We start from the raw sequence: 16,409 nt of genomic DNA on the forward strand, positions 1-16,409 counted from the left end.
GCAGCGAAACAACAGGTACTAGGATAATGCAGCACCAGCATTCACTGATCAGACATTAAAATGATACAATATTTACCAACACATGTGACAAACAACGGTTGATGCTTGATCAAGTCATTAGCCAATCTTTCTCAAAGAGACCAATCTATCAGTCACTTCGAAGTTATTTGCTGAGAATTGTTGAACAATTCTAGAGAAACAACAGAGTGTGGTCAGGAGAATATTGCAAGAGAAAAATAAGTCACTTGAAAAAGAAAAATATTTTGTCAGTTTACGTTCTTCTGTATGTATAATTTCTAATATTATACAGAGTTGCAACTGGGATATAATATTGTGGCCTAACGCTTTGATGTCATTTCTAAAAACATTCATTAGTATAATCACCTCGTTTAATTTAAATAGAAATGTCTTGCAAATAGTCAAATAAGCCAAAAATAAGTCAGGCAATTTATATTTTGTATTATCATTGATGCTTCTATGTTCGGAAAATAGTAGTATATATAATGCCGCAGTCATCAATTACATGACTGCAAGATGCTAACATGCATCAATAGATAAAAAGAAACAAATAATTAAAGTCAGTTTTGACTTCCATGGACATTTTACAAGTGTAGACATGAGAGTGCTGCATGTATTTTAACTGAGATTTCTCTGCATAGTTGATTCCTCCACTATAAACATTCTGTACATTCACCCTATCTATTCCCATTTGATTTTATTACACCTCCACAAGATAAACCTTCAGCCTCCTTTCTTCAAAGAAATAAAATCCAAGACTGGACTTTTGCATATACATTATTTTAGTTATTTATACTGCCCACATTCTATCTTCTGGCCTTGATTAACAACAGCAAAATGAAACAAAAAAAGGTTAAAAATATCTATGGGTATTAGGAAGATTTAATGTCGAGTGTAAATAAATCATAGGCACCGGATTGATAAAAAACTGGCCAACTAATTCAGGTAACTAATTGTTGCAGAATTTTAATTCTAACAGCAAATGTTCAATCAAAATAGCATGTAAAAATCCAATATTTTCAGTTGAAGTATACGACATGAAACTTTGTGCCATAACATGATGACAGTTTGGTGCACAACACACTGATAACAATTATGCCTTATGAAATAAAAGGTGTCCAATTTCCTTGAAATATCCATTGATGTCTCAACTTAATTTCATCCACAGAACCAAGCACAACAACTGCCACTACATCGACTACTAGCAGCGAAACAACAGGTACTAGATAATGCAGCACCATCATTCACTGATCAGACTTTAAAAACATACATAACTTATCACCAAAAGTGACAAACAGTAGATGTTTCTTGATCAAACAATGTTCCTCAAAGCGGCCAAACCATCGGTTCATTTGGTACCAAAACTGTTCATGATTCTAAAGATTCATTAGAACTCCCAAAATTACTCACCCAATTTTTTGTTGAATTCATTGTTCACACATTTCTTGTAGTCAGTTTAAATTTCACTACCACACTTTACCTACTTTAGGAATCATAGTCCAATTTTCTTTCAATATCCATTGATGTCACTTCTTCATTTCATTCTCAGAACCAAGCACATCTGCCACTGCATCGACTGCAGCTGCCACCAGCAGCGAAACAACAGGTACGAGGATAATGCAGCACCAACATTCACTGATCTGAACGGAATATGCGTGTACAAGTTGAATACATTCAGTTGACGACTACTACATTAAAAATTGATCAATACAATTGTGATAATTCCGTGCAAAACAGACAAAGGAATTTACATGCCAAAATGTTTCTTGATTCCAAACAACTCCAAATGTTATCCACACAATTATTAATGTAATCCTTGGCTCACATTTCTTCTCGTCAGTTTAATTTACACTGCTACACTTTACACGCTTTATGACACAAAAAGTGTCCAATTTACCTTCCATTTCCATTGCAATATCTATTGATGTCACATCTTCATTTCATTCACAGAACTAAGCACAACTGCCACTGCATCGACCAGGTCCGCTACTAGTAGCGAAACAACAGGTACTAGGATAATGCAGCACCAGCATTCACTGGTTTGACTTTAAATGATACAATATTTACCAACACATGTGACAAACAACAGTTGATGCTTGATCAAGTCATTAGCCAATCTTTCTCAAAGAGACCAATCGATCAATCACTTCGAAGTTATTTGCAGAGAATTGTTGAACAATTCTAGAGAAACACTGTTCATTATACTTAAGATGCATTAGAACTCCCAAAATTACCCACCCAATTATTTGTTGAATTCATTGTTCACATTTCTTGTCGTCAGTTTAATTATCACTACCCCACTTTACCTGCTTTATGAATCAAAAATAGTCCAATTTTCTTTCAATATCCATTGATGTCACATCTTCATTTCATTCTCAGAACCAAGCACAACAACTGCCACTGCATCGACTACATCTGCCACCAGCAGCGAAACAACAGGTACTAGGAGAATGCAGCACCAACATTCACTGATCTGAACGGAATATGCGTGTACAAGTTGAATACTTTCAGTTGACGACTACTACATTAAAAATAGTTCAATACAATTGTGATAATTCCGTGCAAAACTGACAAAGGAATTTAAATGCAAAAATATTTCATAATTCCAAACAACTCCAAATATTATCCACATAATTATTAATGTAATCCTTGGCTAACATTTCTTCTTGTCAGTTTAATTTACACTGTTACACTTTACATGCTTCATGACACGATAAGTGTTTAATTTACCATCCATTTCCATTGCAATATCTATTGATGTCACATCTTCATTTCATTCTCAGAACCAAGCCCAACCGCCACTGCATCGACTACATCCGCCACTAGCAGCGAAACAACAGGTACTAGGATAATGCAGCACCAGCATTCACTGATCAGACATTAAAATGATACAATATTTACCAACACATGTGACAAACAACGGTTGATGCTTGATCAAGTCATTAGCCAATCTTTCTCAAAGTGACCAATCTATCAGTCACTTCGAAGTTATTTGCTGAGAATTGTTGAACAATTCTAGAGAAACAACGGAGTGTGGTCAGGAGAATATTGCAAGAGAAAAATAAGTCACTTGAAAAAGAAAAATATTTTGTCAGTTTACGTTCTTCTGTATGTATAATTTCTAATATTATACAGAGTTGCAACTGGGATATAATATTGTGGCCTAACGCTTTGATGTCATTTCTAAAAACATTCATTATTATAATCACCTCGTTTAATTTAAATAGAAATGTCTTGCAAATAGTCAAATAAGCCAAAAATAAGTCAGGCAATTTATATTTTGTATTATCATTGATGCTTCTATGTTCGGAAAATAGTAGTATATATAATGCCCCAGTCATCAATTACATGACTGCAAGATGCTAACATGCATCAATAGATAAAAAGAAACAAATAATTAAAGTCAGTTTTGACTTCCATGGACATTTTACAAGTGTAGACATGAGAGTGCTGCATGTATTTTAACTGAGATTTCTCTGCATAGTTGATTCCTCCACTATAAACATTCTGTACATTCACCCTATCTATTCCCATTTGATTTTATTACACCTCCACAAGATAAACCTTCAGCCTCCTTTCTTCAAAGAAATAAAATCCAAGACTGGACTTTTGCATATACATTATTTTAGTTATTTATACTGCCCACATTCTATCTTCTGGCCTTGATTAACAACAGCAAAATGAAACAAAACAAGGTTAAAAATATCTATGGGTATTAGGAAGATTTAATGTCGAGTGTAAATAAATCATAGGCAGCGGATTGATAAAAAACTGGCCAACTAATTCAGGTAACTAATTGTTGCAGAATTTTAAATCTAACAGCAAATGCTCAATCAAAATAGCATGTAAAAATCCAATATTTTCAGTTGAAGTATACGACATGAAACTTTGTGCCATAACATGATGACAGTTTGGTGCACAACACACTGATAACAATTCTGCCTTATGAAATAAAAGGTGTCCAATTTCCTTGAAATATCCATTGATGTCTCAACTTAATTTCATCCACAGAACCAAGCACAACAACTGCCACGACATCGACTACTAGCAGCGAAACAACAGGTACTAGATAATGCAGCACCATCATTCACTGATCAGACTTTAAAAACATACATAACTTATCACCAAAAGTGACAAACAGTAGATGTTTCTTGATCAAACAATGTTCCTCAAAGTGGCCAAACCATTGGTTCATTTGGTACCAAAACTGTTCATGATTCTAAAGATTCATTAGAACTCCCAAAATTACTCACCCAATTTTTTGTTGAATTCATTGTTCACACATTTCTTGTAGTCAGTTTAAATTTCACTACCCCACCTTACCTGCTTTAGGAATCAAAAATAGTCCAATTTTCATTCAATATCCATTGATGTCACTTCTTCATTTCATTCTCAGAACCAAGCACAACTGCCACTGCATCGACTACAGCTGCCACCAGCAGCGAAACAACAGGTACGAGGATAATGCAGCACCAACATTCACTGATCTGAACGGAATATGCGTGTACAAGTTGAATACTTTCAGTTGACGACTACTACATTAAAAATTGATCAATACAATTGTGATAATTCCGTGCAAAACTGACAAAGGAATTTACATGCCAAAATGTTTCTTGATTCCAAACAACTCCAAATGTTATCCACACAATTATTAATGTAATCCTTGGCTCACATTTCTTCTCATCAGTTTAATTTACACTGCTACACTTTACATGCTTTATGACACAATAAGTGTCCAATTTACCTTCCATTTCCATTGCAATATCTATTGATGTCACATCTTCATTTCATTCACAGAACCAAGCACAACTGCCACTGCATCGACTACATCCGCCACTAGTAGCGAAACAACAGGTACTAGGATAATGCAGCACCAGCATTCACTGGTTTGACTTTAAATGATACAATATTTACCATCACATGTGACAAACAACAGTTGATGCTTGATCAAGTCATTAGCCAATCTTTCTCAAAGAGACCAATCGATCAGTCACTTCGAAGTTATTTGCTGAGAATTGTTGAACAATTCTAGAGAAACACTGTTCATTCTACTTAAGATGCATTAGAACTCCCAAAATTACCCACCCAATTATTTGTTGAATTCATTGTTCACATTTCTTGTCGTCAGTTTAATTATCACTACCCCACTTAACCTGCTTTATGAATCAAAAATAGTCCAATTTTCTTTCAATATCCATTGATGTCACATCTTCATTTCATTCTCAGAACCAAGCACAACAACTGCCACTGCATCGACTACATCTGCCACCAGCAGTGAAACAACAGGTACTAGGAGAATGCAGCACCAACATTCACTGATCTGAACGGAATATGCGTGTACAAGTTGAATACTTTCAGTTGACGACTACTACATTAAAAATAGTTCAATACAATTGTGATAATTCCGTGCAAAACTGACAAAGGAATTTAAATGCAAAAATATTTCATAATTCCAAACAACTCCAAATATTATCCACACAATTATTAATGTAATCCTTGGCTAACATTTCTTCTTGTCAGTTTAATTTACACTGTTACACTTTACATGCTTTATGACACGATAAGTGTTTAATTTACCTTCCATTTCCATTGCAATATCTATTGATGTCACATCTTCATTTCATTCTCAGAACCAAGCACAACCGCCACTGCATCGACTACATCCGCCACTAGCAGCGAAACAACAGGTACTAGGATAATGCAGCACCAGCATTCACTGATCAGACATTAAAATGATACAATATTTACCTACACATGTGACAAACAACGGTTGATGCTTGATCAAGTCATTAGCCAATCTTTCTCAAAGAGACCAATCTATCAGTCACTTCGAAGTTATTTGCTGAGAATTGTTGAACAATTCTAGAGAAACAACAGAGTGTGGTCAGGAGAATATTGCAAGAGAAAAATTAGTCACTTGAAAAAGAAAAATATTTAGTCAGTTTACGTTCTTCTGTATGTATAATTTCTAATATTATACAGAGTTGCAACTGGGATATAATATTGTGGCCTAACGCTTTGATGTCATTTCTAAAAACATTCATTAGTATAATCACCTCGTTTAATTTAAATAGAAATGTCTTGCAAATAGTCAAATAAACCAAAAATAAGTCAGGAAATTTATATTTTGTATTATCATTGATGCTTCTATGTTCGGAAAATAGTAGTATATACAATGCCCCAGTCATCAATTACATGACTGCAAGATGCTAACATGCATCAATAGATAAAAAGAAACAAATAATTAAAGTCAGTTTTGACTTCCATGGACATTTTACAAGTGTAGACATGAGAGTGCTGCATGTATTTTAACTGAGATTTCTCTGCATATTTGATTCCTCCACTATAAACATTCTGTACATTCACCCTATCTATTCCCATTTGATTTTATTACACCTCCACAAGATAAACCTTCAGCCACCTTTCATCCAAGAAATAAAATCCAAGACTGGACTTTTGCATATACATTATTTTAGTTATTTATACTGCCCACATTCTATCTTCTGGCCTTGATTAACAACAGCAAAATGAAAGAAAACAAGGTTAAAAATATCTATGGGTATTAGGAAGATTTAATGTCGAGTGTAAATAAATCATAGGCAGCGGATTGATAAAAAACTGGCCAACTAATTCAGGTAACTAATTGTTGCAGAATTTTAAATCTAACAGCAAATGCTCAATCAAAATAGCATGTAAAAATCCAAAATTTTCAGTTGAAGTATACGACATGAAACTTTGTGCCATAACATGATGACAGTTTGGTGCACAACACACTGATAACAATTCTGCCTTATGAAATAAAAGGTGTCCAATTTCCTTGAAATATCCATTGATGTCTCAACTTAATTTCATCCACAGAACCAAGCACAACAACTGCCACTACATCGACTACTAGCAGCGAAACAACAGGTACTAGATAATGCAGCACCAGCATTCACTGATCAGACTTTAAAAACATACATAACTTATCACCAAAAGTGACAAACAGTAGATGTTTCTTGATCAAACAATGTTCCTCAAAGAGGCCAAACCATCGATTCATTCGGTACCAAAAATGTTCATGATTCTTAAGATTCATTAGAACTCCCAAAATTACCCACCCAATTTTTTGTTGAATTCATTGTTCACACATTTCTTGTAGTCAGTTTAAATTTCACTACCACACTTTACCTACTTTAGGAATCATAGTCCAATTTTCTTTCAATATCCATTGATGTCACTTCTTCATTTCATTCTCAGAACCAAGCACATCTGCCACTGCATCGACTGCAGCTGCCACCAGCAGCGAAACAACAGGTACGAGGATAATGCAGCACCAACATTCACTGATCTGAACGGAATATGCGTGTACAAGTTGAATACATTCAGTTGACGACTACTACATTAAAAATTGATCAATACAATTGTGATAATTCCGTGCAAAACAGACAAAGGAATTTACATGCCAAAATGTTTCTTGATTCCAAACAACTCCAAATGTTATCCACACAATTATTAATGTAATCCTTGGCTCACATTTCTTCTCGTCAGTTTAATTTACACTGCTACACTTTACACGCTTTGTGACACAAAAAGTGTCCAATTTACCTTCCATTTCCATTGCAATATCTATTGATGTCACATCTTCATTTCATTCACAGAACTAAGCACAACTGCCACTGCATCGACTACGTCCGCTACTAGTAGCGAAACAACAGGTACTAGGATAATGCAGCACCAGCATTCACTGGTTTGACTTTAAATGATACAATATTTACCAACACATGTGACAAACAACAGTTGATGCTTGATCAAGTCATTAGCCAATCTTTCTCAAAGAGACCAATCGATCAATCACTTCGAAGTTATTTGCAGAGAATTGTTGAACAATTCTAGAGAAACACTGTTCATTATACTTAAGATGCATTAGAACTCCCAAAATTACCCACCCAATTATTTGTTGAATTCATTGTTCACATTTCTTGTCGTCAGTTTAATTATCACTACCCCACTTTACCTGCTTTATGAATCAAAAATAGTCCAATTTTCTTTCAATATCCATTGATGTCACATCTTCATTTCATTCTCAGAACCAAGCACAAAAACTGCCACTGCATCGACTACATCTGCCACCAGCAGCGAAACAACAGGTACTAGGAGAATGCAGCACCAACATTCACTGATCTGAACGGAATATGCGTGTACAAGTTGAATATTTTCAGTTGACGACTACTACATTAAAAATAGTTCAATACAATTGTGATAATTCCGTGCAAAACTGACAAAGGAATTTAAATGCAAAAATATTTCATAATTCCAAACAACTCCAAATATTATCCACATAATTATTAATGTAATCCTTGGCTAACATTTCTTCTTGTCAGTTTAATTTACACTGTTACAGTTTACATGCTTTATGACACGATAAGTGTTTAATTTACCATCCATTTCCATTGCAATATCTATTGATGTCACATCTTCATTTCATTCTCAGAACCAAGCACAACCGCCACTGCATCGACTACATCCGCCACTAGCAGCGAAACAACAGGTACTAGGATAATGCAGCACCAGCATTCACTGATCAGACATTAAAATGATACAATATTTACCAACACATGTGACAAACAACGGTTGATGCTTGATCAAGTCATTAGCCAATCTTTCTCAAAGAGACCAATCTATCAGTCACTTCGAAGTTATTTGCTGAGAATTGTTGAACAATTCTAGAGAAACAACAGAGTGTGGTCAGGAGAATATTGCAAGAGAAAAATAAGTCACTTGAAAAAGAAAAATATTTTGTCAGTTTACGTTCTTCTGTATGTATAATTTCTAATATTATACAGAGTTGCAACTGGGATATAATATTGTGGCCTAACGCTTTGATGTCATTTCTAAAAACATTCATTAGTATAATCACCTCGTTTAATTTAAATAGAAATGTCTTGCAAATAGTCAAATAAGCCAAAAATAAGTCAGGCAATTTATATTTTGTATTATCATTGATGCTTCTATGTTCGGAAAATAGTAGTATATATAATGCCCCAGTCATCAATTACATGACTGCAAGATGCTAACATGCATCAATAGATAAAAAGAAACAAATAATTAAAGTCAGTTTTGACTTCCATGGACATTTTACAAGTGTAGACATGAGAGTGCTGCATGTATTTTAACTGAGATTTCTCTGCATAGTTGATTCCTCCACTATAAACATTCTGTACATTCACCCTATCTATTCCCATTTGATTTTATTACACCTCCACAAGATAAACCTTCAGCCTCCTTTCTTCAAAGAAATAAAATCCAAGACTGGACTTTTGCATATACATTATTTTAGTTATTTATACTGCCCACATTCTATCTTCTGGCCTTGATTAACAACAGCAAAATGAAACAAAAAAAGGTTAAAAATATCTATGGGTATTAGGAAGATTTAATGTCGAGTGTAAATAAATCATAGGCAGCGGATTGATAAAAAAACTGGCCAACTAATTCAGGTAACTAATTGTTGCAGAATTTTAATTCTAACAGCAAATGTTCAATCAAAATAGCATGTAAAAATCCAATATTTTCAGTTGAAGTATACGACATGAAACTTTGTGCCATAACATGATGACAGTTTGGTGCACAACACACTGATAACAATTCTGCCTTATGAAATAAAAGGTGTCCAATTTCCTTGAAATATCCATTGATGTCTCAACTTAATTTCATCCACAGAACCAAGCACAACAACTGCCACTACATCGACTACTAGCAGCGAAACAACAGGTACTAGATAATGCAGCACCATCATTCACTGATCAGACTTTAAAAACATACATAACTTATCACCAAAAGTGACAAACAGTAGATGTTTCTTGATCAAACAATGTTCCTCAAAGCGGCCAAACCATCGGTTCATTTGGTACCAAAACTGTTCATGATTCTAAAGATTCATTAGAACTCCCAAAATTACTCACCCAATTTTTTGTTGAATTCATTGTTCACACATTTCTTGTAGTCAGTTTAAATTTCACTACCACACTTTACCTACTTTAGGAATCATAGTCCAATTTTCTTTCAATATCCATTGATGTCACTTCTTCATTTCATTCTCAGAACCAAGCACATCTGCCACTGCATCGACTGCAGCTGCCACCAGCAGCGAAACAACAGGTACGAGGATAATGCAGCACCAACATTCACTGATCTGAACGGAATATGCGTGTACAAGTTGAATACATTCAGTTGACGACTACTACATTAAAAATTGATCAATACAATTGTGATAATTCCGTGCAAAACAGACAAAGGAATTTACATGCCAAAATGTTTCTTGATTCCAAACAACTCCAAATGTTATCCACACAATTATTAATGTAATCCTTGGCTAACATTTCTTCTAGTCAGTTTAATTTACACTGTTACAATTTACATGCTTTATGACACGATAAGTGTTTAATTTACCTTCCATTTCCATTGCAATATCTATTGATGTCACATCTTCATTTCATTCTCAGAACCAAGCACAACCGCCACTGCATCGACTACATCCGCCACTAGCAGCGAAACAACAGGTACTAGGATAATGCAGCACCAGCATTCACTGATCAGACATTAAAATGATACAATATTTACCAACACATGTGACAAACAACGGTTGATGCTTGATCAAGTCATTAGCCAATCTTTCTCAAAGAGACCAATCTATCAGTCACTTTGAAGTTATTTGCTGAGAATTGTTGAACAATTCTAGAGAAACAACAGAGTGTGGTCAGGAGAATATTGCAAGAGAAAAATAAGTCACTTGAAAAAGAAAAATATTTTGTCAGTTTACGTTCTTCTGTATGTATAATTTCTAATATTATACAGAGTTGCAACTGGGATATAATATTGTGGCCTAACGCTTTGATGTCATTTCTAAAAACATTCATTAGTATAATCACCTCATTTAATTTAAATAGAAATGTCTTGCAAATAGTCAAATAAGCCAAAAATAAGTCAGGCAATTTATATTTTGTATTATCATTGATGCTTCTATGTTTGGAAAATAGTAGTATATATAATGCCCCAGTCATCAATTACATGACTGCAAGATGCTAACATGCATCAATAGATAAAAAGAAACAAATAATTAAAGTCAGTTTTGACTTCCATGGACATTTTACAAGTGTAGACATGAGAGTGCTGCATGTATTTTAACTGAGATTTCTCTGCATAGTTGATTCCTCCAATATAAACATTCTGTACATTCACCCTATCTATTCCCATTTGATTTTATTACATCTCCACAAGATAAACCTTCAGCCTCCTTTCATCCAAGAAATAAAATCCAAGACTGGACTTTTGCATATACAATATTTTAGTTATTTATACTGCCCACATTCTATCTTCTGACCTTGATTAACAACAGCAAAATGAAACAAACCATGTTCAAAATATCTATGGGTATTAGGAAGATTTAATGTCGAGTGTAAATAAATCATAGGCAGCAGATTGATAAAAAACTGGCCAACTAATTCAGGTAACTAATTGTTGCAGAATTTTAAATCTAACAGCAAATGCTCAATCAAAATAGCATGTAAAAATCCAATATTTTCAGTCGAAGTATACGACATGAAACTTTGTGCTATAACATGATGACAGTTTGGTGCACAACACAGTGATAACAATTCTGCCTTATGAAATAAAAGGTGTCCAATTTCCTTGAAATATCCATTGATGTCTCATCTTAATTTCATCCACAGAACCAAGCACAACAACTGCCACTACATCGACTACTAGCAGCGAAACAACAGGTACTAGATAATGCAGCACCAGCATTCACTGATCAGACTTTAAAAACATACATTACTTATTACCAAAAGTGACAAACAGTAGATGTTTCTTGATCAAACAATGTTCCTCAAAGAGGCCAAACCATCGGTTCATTCGGTACCAAAACTGTTCATGATTCTAAAGATTCATTAGAACTCCCAAAATTACCCACCCAATTTTTTGTTGAATTCATTGTTCACACATTTCTTGTAGTCAGTTTAAATTTCACTACCCCACTTTACCTGCTTTAGGAATCATAGTCCAATTTTCTTTCAATATCCATTGATGTCACTTCTTCATTTCATTCTCAGAACCAAGCACAACTGCCACTGCATCGACTACAGCTGCCACCAGCAGCGAAACAACAGGTACGAGGATAATGCAGCACCAACATTCACTGATCTGAACGGAATATGCGTGTACAAGTTGAATACTTTCAGTTGACGACTACTACATTAAAAATTGATCAATACAATTGTGATAATTCCGTGCAAAACAGACAAAGGAATTTACATGCCAAAATGTTTCTTGATTCCAAACAACTCCAAATGTTATGCACACAATTATTAATGTAATCCTTCGCTCACATTTCTTCTCGTCAGTTTAATTTACACTGCTACACTTTACACGCTTTATGACACAAAAAGTATCCAATTTACCTTCCATTTCCATTGCAATATCTATTGATGTCACATCTTCATTTCATTCACAGAACTAAGCACAACTGCCACTGCATCGACTACGTCCGCTACTAGTAGCGAAACAACAGGTACTCGGATAATGCAGCACCAGCATTCACTGGTTTGACTTTAAATGATACAATATTTACCAACACATGTGACAAACAACAGTTGATGCTTGATCAAGTCATTAGCCAATCTTTCTCAAAGAGACCAATCGATCAGTCACTTCGAAGTTATTTGCTGAGAATTGTTGAACAATTCTAGAAAAACACTGTTAATTATACTTAAGATGCATTAGAACTCCCAAAATTACCCACCCAATTATTTGTTGAATTCATTGTTCACATTTCTTGTCGTCAGTTTAATTATCACTACCCCACTTTAACTGCTTTAGGAATCAAAAATAGTCCAATTTTCTTTCAATATCCATTGATGTCACTTTTTCATTTCATTCTCAGAACCAAGCACAACTGCCACTGCATCGACTACAGCTGCCACCAGCAGAGAAACAACAGGTACGAGGATAATGCAGCACCAACATTCACTGATCTGAACGGAATATGCGTGTACAAGTTGAATACTTTCAGTTGACGACTACTACATTAAAAATTGATCAATACAATTGTGATAATTCCTTACAAAACTGACAAAGGAATTTACATGCCAAAATGTTTCTTGATTCCAAACAACTCCAAATGTTATCCACACAATTATTAATGTAATCCTTGGCTCACATTTCTTCTCGTCAGTTTAATTTACACTGCTACACTTTACATGCTTTCTGACACGATAAGTGTTTACTTTACCTTCCATTTCCATTGAAATATCTATTGATGTCACATCTTCATTTCATTCTCAGAACCAAGCACAACTGCCACTGCATCGACTACGTCCGCCACTAGCAGCGAAACAACAGGTACTAGGATAATGCAGCACCAGCATTCACTGATCAGACATTAAAATGATACAATATTTACCTACACATGTGACAAACAACGGTTGATGCTTGATCAAGTCATTAGCCAATCTTTCTCAAAGAGACCAATCTATCAGTCACTTCGAAGTTATTTGCTGAGAATTGTTGAACAATTCTAGAGAAACAACAGAGTGTGGTCAGGAGAATATTGCAAGTGAAAAATAAGTCACTTGAAAAAGAAAAATATTTTGTCAGTTTACGTTCTTCGGTGTGTATAATTTCTAATATTATACAGAGTTGCAACTGGGATATAATATTGTGGCCTAACGCTTTGATGTCATTTCTAAAAACATTCATTAATATAATCACCTCGTTCAATTTAAATAGAAATGTCTTGCAAATAGTCAAATAAGTCAAAAATAAGTCAGGCAATTTATATTTTGTATTATCATTGATACTTCTATGTTCGGAAAATAGTAGTATATATAATGCCCCAGTCATCAATTACATGACTGCAAGATGCTAACATGCATCAATAGATAAAAAGAAACAAATAATTAAAGTCAGTTTTGACTTCCATGGACATTTTACAAGTGTAGACATGAGAGTGCTGCATGTATTTTAACTGAGATTTCTCTGCATAGTTGATTCCTCCATTATAAACATTCTGTACATTCACCCTATCTATTCCCATTTGATTTTATTACACCTCCACAAGATAAAACTTCAGCCTCCCTTCATCCAAGAAATAAAATCCAAGACTGGACTTTGGCATATACAATATTTTAGTTATTTATACTGCCCACATTCTATCTTCTGGCCTTGATTAACAACAGCAAAATGAAACAAACCATGTTCAAAATATCTATGGGTATTAGGAAGATTTAATGTCGAGTGTAAATAAATCATAGGCAGCGGATTGATAAAAAACTGGCCAACTAATTCAGGTAACTAATTGTTGCAGAATTTAAAATCTGACAGCAAATGCTCAATCAAAATAGCATGTAAAAATCCAATATTTTCAGTTGAAGTATACGACATGAAACTTTGTGCCATAACATGATGACAGTTTGGTGCACAACACAGTGATAACAATTCTGCCTTATGAAATAAAAGGTGTCCAATTTCCTTGAAATATCCATTGATGTCTCAACTTAATTTCATCCACAGAACCAAGCACAACAACTGCCACTACATCGACTACTAGCAGCGAAACAACAGGTACTAGATAATGCAGCACCAGCATTCACTGATCAGACTTTAAAAACATACATTACTTATCACCAAAAGTGACAAACAGTAGATGTTTCTTGATCAAACAATGTTCCTCAAAGAGGCCAAACCATCGGTTCATTCAGTACTAAAACTGTTCATGATTCTCAAGATTCATTAGAACTCCCAAAATTACCCACCCAATTTTTTGTTGAATTCATTGTTCACACATTTCTTGTCGTCAGTTTAAATTTCACTACCCCACTTTACCTGCTTTAGGAATCAAAAATAGTCCAATTTTCTTTCAATATCCATTGATGTCACTTCTTCATTTCATTTTCAGAACCAAGCACAACTGCCACTGCAACGACTACAGCTGCCACCAGCAGCGAAACAACAGGTACGAGGATAATGCAGCACCAACATTCACTGATCTGAACGGAATATGCGTGTACAAGTTGAATACTTTCAGTTGAAGACTACTACATTAAAAATTGATCAATACAATTATGATAATTCCGTGCAAAACTGACAAAGGAATTTACATGCCAAAATGTTTCTTGATTCCAAACTACTCCAAATGTTATCCACACAATTATTAATGTAATCCTTGGCGCACATTTCTTCTCGTCAGTTTAATTTACACTGCTACACTTTACATGCTTTATGACACAAAAAGTGTCCAATTTACCTTCCATTTCCATTGCAATATCTATTGATGTCACATCTTCATTTCATTCACAGAACCAAGCACAACTGCCACTGCATCAACTACGTCCGCCACTAGTAACGAAACAACAGGTACTAGAATAATGCAGCACCAGCATTCACTGGTTTGACTTTAAATGATACAATATTTACCAACACATGTGACAAACAACAGTTGATGCTTGATCAAGTCATTAGCCAATCTTTCTCAAAGAGACCAATCGATCAGTCACTTCGAAGTTATTTGCTGAGAATTGTAGAACAACTCTGGAGAAACAACAGAGTGTGTTCAGGAGAATATTGCAAGAGAAAAATAAGTCACTTGAAAAAGAAAAATATTTTGTCAGTTTACGTTCTTCTGTATGTATAATTTCTAATATTATACAGAGTTGCATCTGGGATATAATATTGTGGCCTAACACTTTGATGTCATTTCTAAAAACATTCATTAGTATAATCACCTCGTTTAATTTAAATAGAAATGTCTTGCAAATATTCAAATAAGCCAAAAATAAGTCAGGCAATTTATATTTTGTATTATCATTGATGCTTCTATGTTCGGAAAATAGTAGTATATATAATGCCCCAGTCATCAATTACGTGACTGCAAGATGCTAACATGCATCAATAGATAAAAAGAAACAAATAATTAAAGTCAGTTTTGACTTCCATGGACATTTTACAAGTGTAGACATGAGAGTGCTGCGTGTATTTTAACTGAGATTTCTCTGCATAGTTGATTCCTCCACTATAAACATTCTGTACATTCACCCTATCTATACCCATTTGATTTTATTACACCTCCACAAGATAAACCTTCAGCCTCCTTTCATCCAAGAAATAAAATCCAAGACTGGACTTTTGCACATACAATATTTTAGTTATTTATACTGCCCACATTCTATCTTCTGGCCTTGATTAACAACAGCAAAAATGAAACAAACCATGTTCAAAATATCTATGGGTATTAGGAAGTTTTAATGTCGAGTGTAAATAAATCATAAGCAGCGGATTGATAAAAAACTGGCCAACTAATTCAGGTAACTAATTGTTGCAGAATTTTAAATCTAACAGCAAATGCTCAATCAAAA

This window comes from Rhinoraja longicauda, unplaced genomic scaffold, assembly GCF_053455715.1.
Source record: "Rhinoraja longicauda isolate Sanriku21f unplaced genomic scaffold, sRhiLon1.1 Scf000073, whole genome shotgun sequence".
NCBI classification, from domain to species: Eukaryota; Metazoa; Chordata; class Chondrichthyes; order Rajiformes; family Arhynchobatidae; genus Rhinoraja; species Rhinoraja longicauda.